General features: G+C 38.0%; 1 pseudogene; it reads right to left on the bottom strand.

The window, feature by feature from the left end:
• The window catches only part of LOC127160891 (integrin alpha-L-like), a 34,803-nt pseudogene extending 21,417 nt beyond the window's left edge, over positions 1 to 13,386 (bottom strand).
• Positions 13,387 to 14,381: the final 995 nt, after the last annotated feature.

The following is a 14,381-nucleotide window of genomic DNA, read 5'->3' as shown; positions in this document are numbered from 1 at the left end:
TACTTTTCCTATCATCTGGTTAAAATGCACAACACTGCTGTATGCTGCATCACAGACGCATGATGTAAACAAGCTCAACATGATGGGAAGTTCACAGCTGAACCAGTGTAAGAGATGCGCTAAATGAAAATCCATATCCGCTTGTTAAGTCTGACGTTGCACGTCACCGCTTCTGGCTCCAAACGCTCTAACAGATGCCTCGAGAAAACAACAAACGGTGCATATATACACTGACAATGTGATATAATACTATCAAAAAATTATAATCCCAGCCTAAATGTGTAATATGAAAAACAGTGCTCATAAATGGCTGTTGAGACAGTATTCTCAAGTGAAACGAGTTGAGGCTTGGACCCAGAAACAGCATTTGTTAAGTCATGACTTAACAAGCAGATTCACTCTGACAACAGATGGCGCTGACGGAATGGCAGAAATCTAGTCATTACCCTGGTAAAGCCGGGCTCACACTACAGGATTTTTAGCCCGATTTTCCCCTCCCGAGAATTGGAGCAAAAATTTTGTCGAGCACCTCGATCGGTCCCGATGTTCAGTACAGATTATCTGTTAATGTGAGACATTCACAGATCGAATCTTGCACCTCCTGATCTGCTCTCACACAAATTGGGGCTGCCCCGATCATATCAAACATGTTTGATATTCAGGATTTTAAATCAGGATGATCACGGCTATGATTACATCAGTACTTTCACAACAGCCAATGCACGACCGCAAAACAGCTGCTGTACGGTCCATTGGATAGTGGAGATGGAGGAAACTGCTTCTTATGTTTCTGTAGTAACATTGTCTGTATAATATGTTGAAAACATACCACAACCACATGGAGCAATGAAAGCTCTGGAGTGAAATTGTCTCAGTTTTGAACGTACCAGGTGAGTGCATAAAGCTGCTAGCACGCTAACTAACATTTGTAAACATTAGTTGCTGAAATGACAATCAGTTGCGTAAGATCATGTGAGGCGCTCCCTTTTTAAGGGATTTAAGGGAAGATAATTTGCAAAGATTTTCCTTATGTGTGCGCTGCAACCGGATTTCATAATCGGTCAGAATTTAAAAATCCTGTAGTGTAAGCCCAGCTTTACCCTGTGAAAAAAATCAGCTGCACTACTTTCTGTTTCTGAACAGGATTTAAATGATTTAAACAGCCATTCAGATATTTGTGCTCGCTGCGGTGTTCATCACAGCGTTAAACATGTAAATACTTAGACTTAATAAGCTGTTTATTTTCTGTTAATATGGACTACAACATGCCCTAGATTTATTATTATTTGAAAATGTTTTGATTCTTTAATGTGTAGCTTTATATTAAAGCGCCATGTAACACCACACCAACAGAGGGAGCCCTTGCCCAAGAACTGTCTGTTACAGCTCCCTCTGCTTCTTCTATGGTTGCTCCCTGTTATATAAAGAGGGCCATGCCAAACAGGCATTGGCGAAGTATTGTTTTGCCGTAGCGGACTCTACCAAGCGGTTTCCCTGTTTCATTGCCTTGTTTTGTTGCATTGTCATAATTTTGCCTTGATTCATAGCCTTGTTTCATTTGATACTTTAGACTGCTCTCTGATATTTTGATCTTCTTGCCTGTTTTTGGATTACGCTTTTGTCTTGCCCAGGTTATCACTGTTTGTTTGGAGATCGACCCTGCAGGTTTTGACCATGTTGTGTTCCAATAAAGCTTGCACTTGGATCTATCCACGCTGTCTATTGAGTCCTGTTGCACTCCATTAATTAACATTATAGTTCAATAATTAGTTAACATAAACTGGCAATAAAAAATTCTTCTGAACATTCATTAATCTTAAGCTGCTTTTCCACCAAAATTACCAGAAACAATTTGCCCCAGAAACACTTTTTTCCCCAGACCTGCTGCTGTTTTCCATCATGGTCTAAAGTACTGTAAAGATTAGGCAAATACTCTGGTGACCTAGGACTGTGCACAACTTTCGGACTTCGCAAGTTCGACTCGGGAGTGTGAGTTCCCGGCAACGGGATGACGCAAGTCTGGTAATTCTGCAAACACAGGACACAGCATTTTCACCCCTTGTCCTACACTCCAGTACCTGGAGATTTGGTTCACCCTACATCGCTGTTTTACCTTTTTTGTTAAGGGTATTTTATCTTCTTTTCATGTTTACTTTGCAAAGGCTGGGTCGGTGCATCTGCAGCGACGTAGGATGATTTTGAAATGGTTTTTGAAGTTGAGGGAGAACATGAGATGGGAGTTTTTCGACATACCCTAACTGTCTTGAACCAGAATACACAGAGTTCAGAGACAAGAGCAAGACATTGGAGGTGACTTTAATACAGTTATTAATCCAACCCAAGACAAATCAAATACACCACCACAATTTAAGCCATGGCAATCCACAGAAACCATTAAACAATACATGACTGACCTTGGTCTTGGCGATAGCTGGAGATTGAGAAACCAGAATTTAAGAGAATACACTTATTTTTCAGCAGTTCATAAATCATACTCGCGTATTGATTATTTCTTAACAAGCAACTCTCTCATCCCAGACATTTTAAATACAACAATTAATCCTATCATCATATCCGACCATGCTCCAGTCACTATAACTATTAATAATACAGATATGGCAAAAAAATCATTTAGATGGAGGATGAATACATCACTGCTTAATGACAAAGACTTTAATGAATATTTTAAAAAAGAATGGGCATTTTTCATGGAAACAAATAACATACCAGGCACTTCTGCAATAACTCTCTGGGAAACAGCTAAAGTTGTTTTAAGAGGAAAAATTATATCATACTCTACATATAAACTCAAAAAAGAACAAAAATTAGAAAAAGACTTAGAAAATAAAATACACACATTACACAATAGTTATTCCCGTAATCCTGATGAACAGATTTTAAAGGAGATTAACAAAACTAAGGATGATTATGAAGCTATTATAAATAAACGGATAGAATTTCAAAAACAATGTCTTAGACACACAATATTTGAGCATAGTAACAAATCAGGTAAATACTTAGCGAATCTACTCAAACGTAATCGAGAAAAACACTAATCCCGATAATTAAGAACACAGAAGGAAAGACACTCCACACCATACAAGATATCAATGATACCTTTCGTACATTCTATAAACATCTGTATAGTAATAACAAAGATTCAAATACCAAAGACACTAATACATTCCTCAATAAAATAATCTTACCCAGTTTAACCTCCACACAAAGAGAATCATTAGATAAATCTATATTAGAAATTGAATATAAACAGGCTCTTGACTCACTATCAAACAATAAAGCACCAGGCTTAGATGGGTACCCACCTGAATTTTATAAACACTTCTGGTCGACTATATCACCATTATTCATGCAAATGACAACAGAAATTAAAAACACTTCTTCTATTCCAGCACATATGAACACAGCGTTAATTACAATATTACTCAAACCAAATAAAGACCCAACATTATGCACTAGTTATCGCCCATTATCTCTTGTTAATACAGATTTAAAAATAGTAAGTAAAGCTTTAGCAACCCGTCTGGAATCAGTAATTACATCTCTCATCCATCCGGATCAAACAGGTTTCATAAAGGGACGCCAATCATCTAATAATACCAGACGATTATTCAATATAATGAACATATGTAAGCAAAATAAGGAAAAAACTATAATCATATCACTGGACGCAGAAAAAGCTTTTGATAAAGTTAATTGGCACTTTCTTTATACTACACTTAAAAAATTTGGATTTGGAGACTCTTTTATCAACTGGATTAAAACATTATATAAAACACCATTAGCTTCTGTTATAACAAATGGTAAAATATCTTCACCATTCCAACTTCAGCGAGGGACTCGACAAGGCTGCCCCCTATCTCCATTACTCTTCGCTTTATTCATAGAACCTTTGGCTATTGCAATAAGACAGAATGATAACATCCATGGAGTAACATCACATAACACTAATCATAAAATTTCTTTATACGCAGACGATATATTACTGTTTATACAAAACCCCCAAATATCTCTTTCAGAAATAATTAAACTCATCAATAAATATTCGACTATATCAGATTATTCCATAAACTGGACCAAATCAACAATTTTACCACTGAATTTGAATTCACATGACAATAGTATACAGAATACACCATTCTCAATAAATAATATAACATATTTAGGAATAAAAATCTCCCAGAACCTATCTGACTTATTTAACCTTAATTTTATTCCACTACTAAAAACAATAGAAGATGACTTAACTAGATGGATGAATCTACCACTTTCCATTATAGGCCGCATTGCAACAGTTAAAATGTGTATACTACCAAAAGCTCTTTACTTATTTACCATGACACCAGTACAGCCAACTAAGAAATGGTTCTCCTCATTAAATCAATCTATAAGTAAATTCTACTGGAAAAACAAGAAACCTAAAATAAGTTTACAAAAGTTACAAAAAAATAAAGCTCAAGGTGGTTTGGCAGCACCTAACTTTCTACACTATTACTTAGCATCTCATCTACAATACCTATGTAAATGGATAAGACATGACACTACCCAAAACCCATGGCTAGAGTTAGAACAAGCAGAATGTAAAGACATTGCTATATCTGACCTCCCATCACTCACTAAAAAAATTAAAAAACAAAATCTATTTTCAAATCCAATGATTAAAACAACTCTCACTGCTTGGTGGCAAACTAATACACTGACAAATCATGTGCTCACTCCACATATCAATTCACCCATATGGAATAACCCGGATTTTACTATCAACCATAGTCCACTCAGCAATAAAAAATGGAAGGAGAAAGGCATCACACACTTACATCATCTGTTTCCGGGTAACACCTTCATTACATTTACAGAATTAATGCAGAGATTTAATCTAGGAAAAGAACACTATTATTACTATCTACAAATTAAAAATTCTATTAAAACCACAACAGGAATCAATGATATAGCACAACCTCCTCCAATTTTATTAGCACAATCAGTAACTCTGCAAAGCCGCTTTCGAAATTATGTGCTTTAATATCATCTATAGACACAAACACTGCTGCACCAGTAAAACAATGGGAAAAAGACCTTAATATCAGCACAGATAAGGAATTTTGGGAAACAGTTTGCGGAAATATTTTTATCTTTAGCACAAATACAAATATCCAATTAATTCAGTATAAAGTTGTACATAGAACACACATTACGCAACACAAGATGTTTAAAATGGGCCTAGAAAATTCTGACAGATGCACCAACTGCAGTTTAAATACACAAGACACCTATCTTCATGCAGTTTGGTTATGCCCACCAGTTAATCAATTCTGGACAGATGTCACAAATAAATTAACAGAAATCTTCAAAATTATTATCCCAATGCTCCCAGTACTATGCCTTATCGGTGACACATCTCAAATTAACCCAGCTTTTAAACACCCAGTTCCTTTACTCATGTCTCTAGCTATCGCCAAGAAAACTATATTACTTAACTGGAAAAATAAATGCCAAATTTCAGTTACACAATGGATACATTTGTTAAGGGAACATATCATTCAAGAACAACATACAACAAAAACACAAAACCAGCTACTCAGATTTAATACAACTTTCAGCCCTCTGTTTTCACCATTAAATATTGAATAAAACTAGCTGATGAGCTGATGCCCCAATTAAGCCTCAAGATTTATAATTGATGCCTCAAACTAATTTTATGATATACAAATACAAACAATGATATTATATTTATATGATAGCTGTATGATAACTGACTTTGATGAAAATGAAATTTGTTTGTTTTTGATATTTTTAAATCCGGCATATTACTACTAATATTAATACTACTTCTGTTGTTACTATTATTATTGCTATTATTATTATTATTATAGTCAACAGGGTTGGAGGCAGTGGTTGTATATGTGTTATGTATTAATTTAGATAGCACATAAGCTTTCAGGGTGTTGCAGCTGCTTTGTCCCTGTCGGTGGGTCTGACGGGCACATCTGGGCGGCACGGGCTCTATCGGTATCTTGGCTAAGGTAACCTGACCCCTCCATTTGCTGCTCCTGTCAGCATTGCCCCATCTTACTGAGTTTGACGAAATCAAAATTGAAACTATGCTGGATGTGGTGTCTTTGGTTGGGGAGCTGACTGATGAACACCAGGACTACGGCCAGTTTGCAACATAAAAAGGGTTCAGTGGATAAAAACAGTACTAATAATGAGCGGTCACCCATCAGATCACGCACAGACTGGGGGAGCCTGTTCTGGAGGTGCATGGTGTGGTGGACCATTATATAAAATGGCATTCACTGGCATAGGAGTGGGGTCTAGTCACTGGCAGGGTGAGATACAAGGTGGAGGGACAGGATGGAGTGGGGACAATGTTGGGGTCTGTGCCGATGGGTGTGTCGGATGTGCTCGCTGGCGGGGATGGGGAGGCTGCTGGACCTTAGGGGATGGGAGACATCATTTACAATAATTAGCAATAACTCTACCAATTAGTCTATTTTATACTAGTGTGCTATTACTATTACAATCATCGATGCTCCCACTGCTTCCACCTCTGTGTCCATTACTGGTTTCATTATATTATTATATTTCTACTAGGGCTCCTCTTAATTATCTGCTCAGTCACGTAAAAAGTAGGATATCATCTGTCATTGATGTTACTGCATCCTGGATCTGTGTCATTATACTGAGGTTAACATCTACTGCTCCGATTGCTGTTTAACATTGTATTATAATATTACTACTATTGTATTTTGAATTGCTTCCCGTTCAATATTTAGTACAGTTATGTCTATAGTTAAATCTTTTTACTAAACAACACAGAAATCGAATGATTTGACTTATCTCTGTACCCATGTAAACTACCACATCCATACATTTACAGCTTGTTTTTTTGTCTTTTCCTCATCTTTGTTCCCATCTTCTTGTAATTTTCTTTTTTTTTTTTTTTTTGCTTTGTTCTGCCTTGTTTTATTTAGTTTTCTCCCCCTCTGTGTCTCATTTGCGTATATATGTGTATATATCTGTGACTGGTCTCAGTCTGTGTCATCATGTTGCTGTCTATCTATGTTTTATTGTGCTTAATAAAAAAAAAAAAAAAAAAAAAAAAAAAAAAAGAGCAAGACAAGATGAGCATTTGAGGTTAAAAAGTATTAAATTGTACTATTTTTTTTTTTTTTAAATGAAAATAACCAATCGTTTTGCTGGACAAGACCCTTACAGTCACAGCAGCAGACGACACAGCAGCAGACATGCCAATGAACCGGACACTCTCTGAACCTGTCAAACACCAGCAAAAACACATGAGAGAGAGAACACAATATCATTAGCTCAGTATAAAAGCAATGAAAGTCAACAGCAGTCACTGATATGGCTGTGATGGTGATACCTGGCCGCTGCAGCTGTTTGCAGGACTGCAGATCTGCAGTGCAGCTGTAAATTTCCCCTCTTAAATTTCCTTGTAATGGGGCTCCAACAATGATCCTGAGAAGAACACCCACACAATCAATCAGACATACAAGACGGCCAGAAAACACCTAGCAACCACTCAGAACACCCTAGCAACCAGTGTGTGTGTGTGTTTAACTTACTGTTTCCTGTTTCCAAACTCAGTCTGATAAACGCTGTAACCAAAGAAATCTTCTGGTGTGCCATTAAATCTCAGTGGATGTTCAGTGTCGATGTTGAAGGCCTCTGACAGAGACGCTGGAGAAGCAAGAGAGACTGTTGAGTTCCATCTCAGAATGTGGTGTGAGAAACATGGCAGATTTATCGTCTCATTGTAACCTCTTTCAAGACTCCAGAATATGAGCATTTTATTGCTCAGAGGCTTGTTTTTTTTATTTTATTACATTCAGGTTTGTCAACTTTAATGGTCAGCAGAGTACGATGAGAGGCAAGAACTAATGGGAGAAGCAAGTGGAGAACAGGAGCTGCAAAGTACTTTTAGCTGGGACTATCTTCTGGGAAGCTTTTAGCTGGGACTATCCTACACATTGTTCTTTACTCCCTACGCCCTGACCAGGGTTGCCAGGTTTTCACAACAAAACCCACCCAATTGCTACTGAAAACCATCCCAAAAGTAGCACAATCACATTTTTTGGTGGTGTTCCGCTGGTCAAATTAGCATTCCAGGGGCTAAATATTATGTTATTGGGGTCGTGTCAACCCGTGGACATGAAAAACAACCCGCGGCAACAGTGTTAAAGTAGCCCAATTCCATGGGAAAACCGCAGACTTGGCAACACTGTCCCTGATGCAGGAAATTTGGTTAAATTTACTTCGAAACATTGTTTTACAGATTTGCGCTATACCGTGGCCTGCAGTGTCTTCACACACAGACAAAACTTACTAGAGAAATATGAAGTGTGACATAATTATATCTCTGTAAATAAATACAACTCACAAACTTTAATGCCCTTTGAATGGAAAATTTACACTCCCTTCAAACTGGTATCATGTCGGAATATCCTGTGATGTACTTCGCAGGGCACTTACGGTTTAATCGAACACATGTATAAAGTGATAAGAGATGCATACAAAATATGCTGAGCGGTGTTATGTGAGGGCTGGAATTGGGAACCACTGGCCTAACCTAAATGGACGACCTGAGGATGATGTGAATGCCAGCAAGTAGAAATAATGCTCAGAATGCTTGTCGATTAAACATCTCTGATGGTATTTATTGATATGGATTTTAATCGGGTTACAAGAAAAGATAGGAAATGGATTTAATTGCAAACAGTTACTACTGAATTTGTGTGCGATATGCTACGCTGGCATTCGAGTCCACACATCTGCAACAAGTGGGCAGCTCCAAACTAACAGGCTACCACTGAGTGAATAATCTGCATTACATAAAGAAAAAAACTTTTTAAAGATTACTTATTGTTGCCAAGTTATCTAGAATGACCATGCTAAGGAAAAGACAATGTAGGAGACAGAGTAATCATTTATTTCTAACAACAACAAAAAAAACATTTCTATAACTCAAGAAAATAAAATTGAAAAAATTCTGGAAAACAGGTAGAATAAGCAATAAACCTACAAGTAGGATCTAGACATGTTTAGTAGGAATTTAATTTGACTTTGAAGTGTTGGTGTGTGTGTGTGCACCTGGTATTTATCACGTTATGGGGACCAAATGTCCCCACAAGGATAGTAATACCAGTAAATTTTGACCTTGTGGGGACATTTGTGAGGTCTCCATGAGGAAACAGGCTTATAAATCATGCAGAATGAGTTTTTTTTGAGAAAGGAAAAGTGCACAGTCTCCTGTGAGGGCTAGGTTTAGGTGTAGGGTGATTGAAAATAGGGTTTGTACAGTATAAAAACCATTACACCTATGGAATGTCCCCATAAAACATGTAAACACAACATGTGTGTGTGTGTGTGTGTGTGTGTGTCTTTGTTTTTATTACATGGTGGGGTCCTCAACATGAAAACACACTCACATAGTGGGGACCAAAAACATAGTGGGGACCAAATCCCCGGTCCCCACAATGTTTTGCTTGTAAAAGGCTCAGGGGGTGTTGCTGATATGCCTAGTGCAGTTTTTTTTCTGGTTCCCCTCCATGCACATAAACCGGATTTCTCTGTGTGAGTGTGTGTGGCGGCGCTACTCTACAGCGCCCCTGTAGCCCGGCCGCGGAACTGCACCTCTACACACACTGACGCGATACACACACTGCTCATGCGTAAATCTGTAGATCACCTAACCAAATCAACGGTAATCACCGTCAATCAATATCCATCGATGGATGAATCGATATTTTCAGGTAATTAGACAGTTTTTTTCACATTATTTCGTTAATTCAATAATCTAAGGAAGTCACAGTATAGTTTAATCCTTTGTGAAATATCTGAAATGTAGTTAATGATTTTTTTTTAACGAGATGTCTGTTTGTTTTTATTAGTCTTAAAAAAAAATATGCCGAAATCACCGATAAACTTTAACTGCTTGTCTGCACGTAACTTAACCTGTTTACATGAGGAAAATATTATGCTAACTTGCTAAATCTCTGGCACCTCGCAGCGCGAGGACGGCTTGTTTCTGCCTCGACCAAAGCGGACGCGCCGAGGAGCGCGCACACCACGGACAAAGTTCAAATGAGTTGTTCAAATGAACTTTTGTCGCTGCGCTCTGAAGGGCTGCACTGAACCCAGCTTTCCGCGTTCGGTGTGAAAGCCGCTTAATGCATTATACATTGCTGAAGTTTACAACATAGAGGTGTGCCCGGTTTGGGTATAAAAGCAAATTGCGAGCACTTTCCACGGTAGACCGTGCTAACTTGTCGATCAGCCACTTCAGCCGTTTCATCATCAGACTCTGGCTCGAATTGTTATGGTAAAATCGATGCCATCTCTTCTATGTATTGACAAGTATCCAGGGCTGTCAGTCAGTTATGGCAATGGGCGTTTCATTTTCCGACACGCTGTACGCGGTAGACCAATCATAAAGGACTGCGCCATCTGACCAATCACAGCAGTGAGGGCTCACGGAAAGGAGGGGTTTAGAGAGACTGATTCTTCGAACTGCTTCGCACGAGTCGTTTATGAATCATTTAGAAATGGGGTAAATTTAAATCTATTTTTGGAGAAAACTGAAGTGTTTTTTGACCTTGCGTACATGTAAACCTGTTTTGGGAGTCTATTAAAACAATATTAGCAACCTTTAAAATCGCATATTAGGGGCACTTTAACCAACAAAAGATGTTAAATAAATGTATACATATTAAGTAAACCTACTGTATCTGAAAAATGAGTTTAGTTTGTATCTCTACCCAAGAAATGAAATTTGCCATCATTTATTCCAGTTTTCCCAAATGTAATTGTTGATTTGGTCTAAAGAGAGAAAAATCAATGACTGTTTTATTTTATTTTAAACTATTTTAAAACAGCTACCACAACAAATATTGGTAACTGCTGTTTGACTAAAAGTTGACAAAAATGAAATAACTTCAACTAAAACTACGAAAGACCAAAATGACTAAAATGTGACTAAGCCTATTAAGCATTTTCCTCTCAAGATAAATCAAAAATGCCTGTCAAAACACTGTATAAAATCTCTCTGAGAAGTTTGTTACATGGTAAAACATATAACTTCCTGTTGCCAGTAGGTGGCGCTATGACTGTAACTGAATATGGGCATGTAGATGTCTTCAGGTCAGGAGTGTTATCACACATGTGAAGTTTGGGGCAGATCGGACATTGTATGTCTGAGTTGTAAAAACGTCCTGTTTCATGGCAAAACATCGAAATTGGTCAGGCCGCCATGGACACACCGTTTAACAAAAACTCTAGATCTTCACAATTTTAAGAGATTTTCCTCACTGCAGAACACAAGATCTAGGGGGCAAGGTTTGATCCAGTTCCAATCCTCCCACGTTCATACCTGCAAACTTGTCGCTTTTCGGCGACAATCGCCGTTTTCATTGTCAATTGGTTCTACACGTGAATCGTGGATCCAATGCTGGAATTTCCGTTAGCAAGATAGCAAATTTTCTAGCCATCTAACATTATTAGCTAGTTGTAATGTTAATTCCTGCATTGTCTGACCGTCTTGCTAACTAAAGTTAACCATTTAGCTTGCTACGTAAGTATATAGTATTTCAGATAGCCAACTTATTAGGCTATGTTCACACTTGGCGTCTTTTTTCAAACTGCCAGCGTCTGTTTTACATTCTAATCCTATGGAGTAAACCGTCTTTTCAAAAAAGTCATGAGCGCTTTTAAACGTACGCCAGCGTCTTTTTCTGCAGCTCAAAGCGTCTTTTCAAGTTGAAAAAAGTTCAACTTTTCTGAAAGAAACGCCTACGTCAAGCGTCTTTTTGACAGCTGACCAATGACAAGCCAGTAGCCAGAACTGACGTTTCCATAACAACAAGAACAAGAAGAAAAAATGGAGACGGTGCCGGTTGATAGACTTTTATTTTATTGTTAGTGTGAACATAGCCTTAGGTTGTAACCTTATCATTAGCCCCTAACTTAAGCCAGGTGCTCTGCCCTGAGTTCTGGCTACTACTCCAATTCTGAGCTACCCTGATTAACGACACGTTATGGAGGTTGTCGTGTGCGCAGCAGTCATTCAAGTCAGCTGGATGTAGCCCAAGCGTAGCCCTACTTTTAAAGCGTTTTTGATGTGTTGATGTGGGTAGATGTGACTGTTTACACAACAGCTGATGCGAGAGTAATACAGTGTAACATAAAGCAATTTGACGTCTTGTTGCATTGGATGCGCCGCATTACTTGTAAACAATGTCTATTTAGAATCTGGCGAACGTGCAAGGCTAATGCATCGCCAACAGCAAATTTCTGTAGAAGGAAAAAATAAATGTTTTTCAGTATAATATAATTTGTGTTTTTTGGTACTTTTGTTGTTTTCTTATTTTAGTGTCATGTGCCTAACACTTACTTGAGTTCACAGTGTCGGCGTCGGCATCACCCATTCTGCCTCCCCCCCCCCCACACTGTCACCTTTTTTTCTCTGATGAGTTTGCAGGTCTGCACCTTACATATACCTAAACCTACCCATCTCCACCCCCTAGATGTGGGTCCAACCCTGTCTCCTGGATCTTGTGTTCTGCAGTGAGGGGCTACTGTAATTTAACATCTCAAGGGGCTTTGGTGAGTTGCAGTGTAATTTTGACAGGCGTTTTTGATTTAGTCTTAGTCTTCATCTCGAGACGAAAATGCTTAACAGTCTTAGTCTCATTTTAGTCTTTAATTGTTTTAGTCTAGTTTTAGTTGATGAAAAGTCATTGCATTTTTGTCAACTTTTAGTCATTACTTTTAGTCAAACTGCAGTTACCAACATTTATTTTGGTAGCTATTTTATGATCTTCAAACAAAAATAGTCATTGATTTTTCTCTCTTTAGACCAAATCAATTAAGCTTATGAGAAATTTGAACCAAGGATTGAATTTAGGAAAACTGGAATAAATGATAACAAATTTCATTTCTGGGTAGAGATACAAACTCATTTTTCAGATACAGTAGGTTTGACTAAGGTTTGACTGTTAATATAAAGCCACCAAACAACTAACACACACACACACACAGCCGAGCTCCGTCACTTTAACTTGTAAATGTAAAAAAAATATTCTTCAAACATGCACACACATCTAAATGAACACATAGTTTTACATAAACTTGTAATGACTCTAAGCCAAAACAAACACTACAAGAAACTTGAAACATTGTTTACTTATGAGTCATTTGTATCTTATAAAGAAATGTCTCACCCCACACGAAGAGAATCCAGATTTGTGTCTGCATTCTGCTGTTGCTGGTCTGTATGTGATGGGATTGCTCAGAATACTTCATTTCAGCTCAGTGCCAGAACTCCTCCGCTTCGGCTCTGGAGAGAGCGTGTGTAATCATTATTCTGACCTAATTCTGACACGCTTGCTCTAGTTCCAACAACAGTACAAATGTTTTTGCCACTTTCTCTTTAGTGTAGATGGGTCATTGACGTATAAGAATTTTCGACAGGCCATTTTTAAAATACCAAAAATTGTAAATAACCCTCGTTTATTTGGGTTATAATTACCAAGATCAATATAATATTCTGATATAATTTAATTCTGTATTTTCTTAATATTAGTTTTGTGTTTATTATAATTTGGATTGTTTCTTTGCACTTTTTAAGTTATTTAACCGATAGAGACTTTTATTTTGAAAGGCGGCTTGACAGAAATGCACAGTGCCCGCTCATGGACGGAGATCGGTCGGAGGCGGTTGGCAACAGCTGGATTGTGACTGGAGCGTTGATGGAAGGAAGTGGCGTAGACTACGGAAGTGATCCGGAAATGGAGGAAAGTAGTGTGTATGATGACAGTGGAGGTAATGCAAGTAACGTGTGGAAAATAGTGGATAGACGGAAAAGAAGCTGGGGGCAAATCTCAGAATCGGGTAGTGAAAAGGAAAACCATCAAGTGAAAAGGAGGAAGGAGGAATACAAGTACTGCTGAAGTTTATTTCGGAAACTGATGTAGTGATTAATCCTCTGAAACTAATTAAAACACTGAAGGAAGAGGTAGGTATGCACAATACCAGAAGAAAAACAGTGGTTAGAGGAGTGATAACAGGGATTCCTACCGACGTTTCAGAGGATAAAATTAAGAAAAATTTGTCTGGAGCAGCAGTAAAGGAGGTGAGAAGACTCAAATGTTTCAGAAATAATGAAAGAGCAGATAGTCTATCAGTAATGGTGCACTTTGATGAAAACAAATTGCCAGAAAGGGTTTACTTAGGATATGTAAGCTATATGGTCAGACCTTATGTTCCTCCGCCATTGAGATGTTTTAAGTGCCAAAAATATGGTCATGTAGCAGCAGCGTGCAGAGGCAAACAAAGATGTGCACGTT

The sequence above is a fragment of the Labeo rohita genome, unplaced genomic scaffold, assembly GCF_022985175.1.
Source record: "Labeo rohita strain BAU-BD-2019 unplaced genomic scaffold, IGBB_LRoh.1.0 scaffold_49, whole genome shotgun sequence".
Taxonomy (NCBI): Eukaryota; Metazoa; Chordata; class Actinopteri; order Cypriniformes; family Cyprinidae; genus Labeo; species Labeo rohita.
The sequence above is the reverse complement of the archived record's forward strand: the minus strand, read 5'-3'. Positions and strand labels throughout refer to the sequence as shown.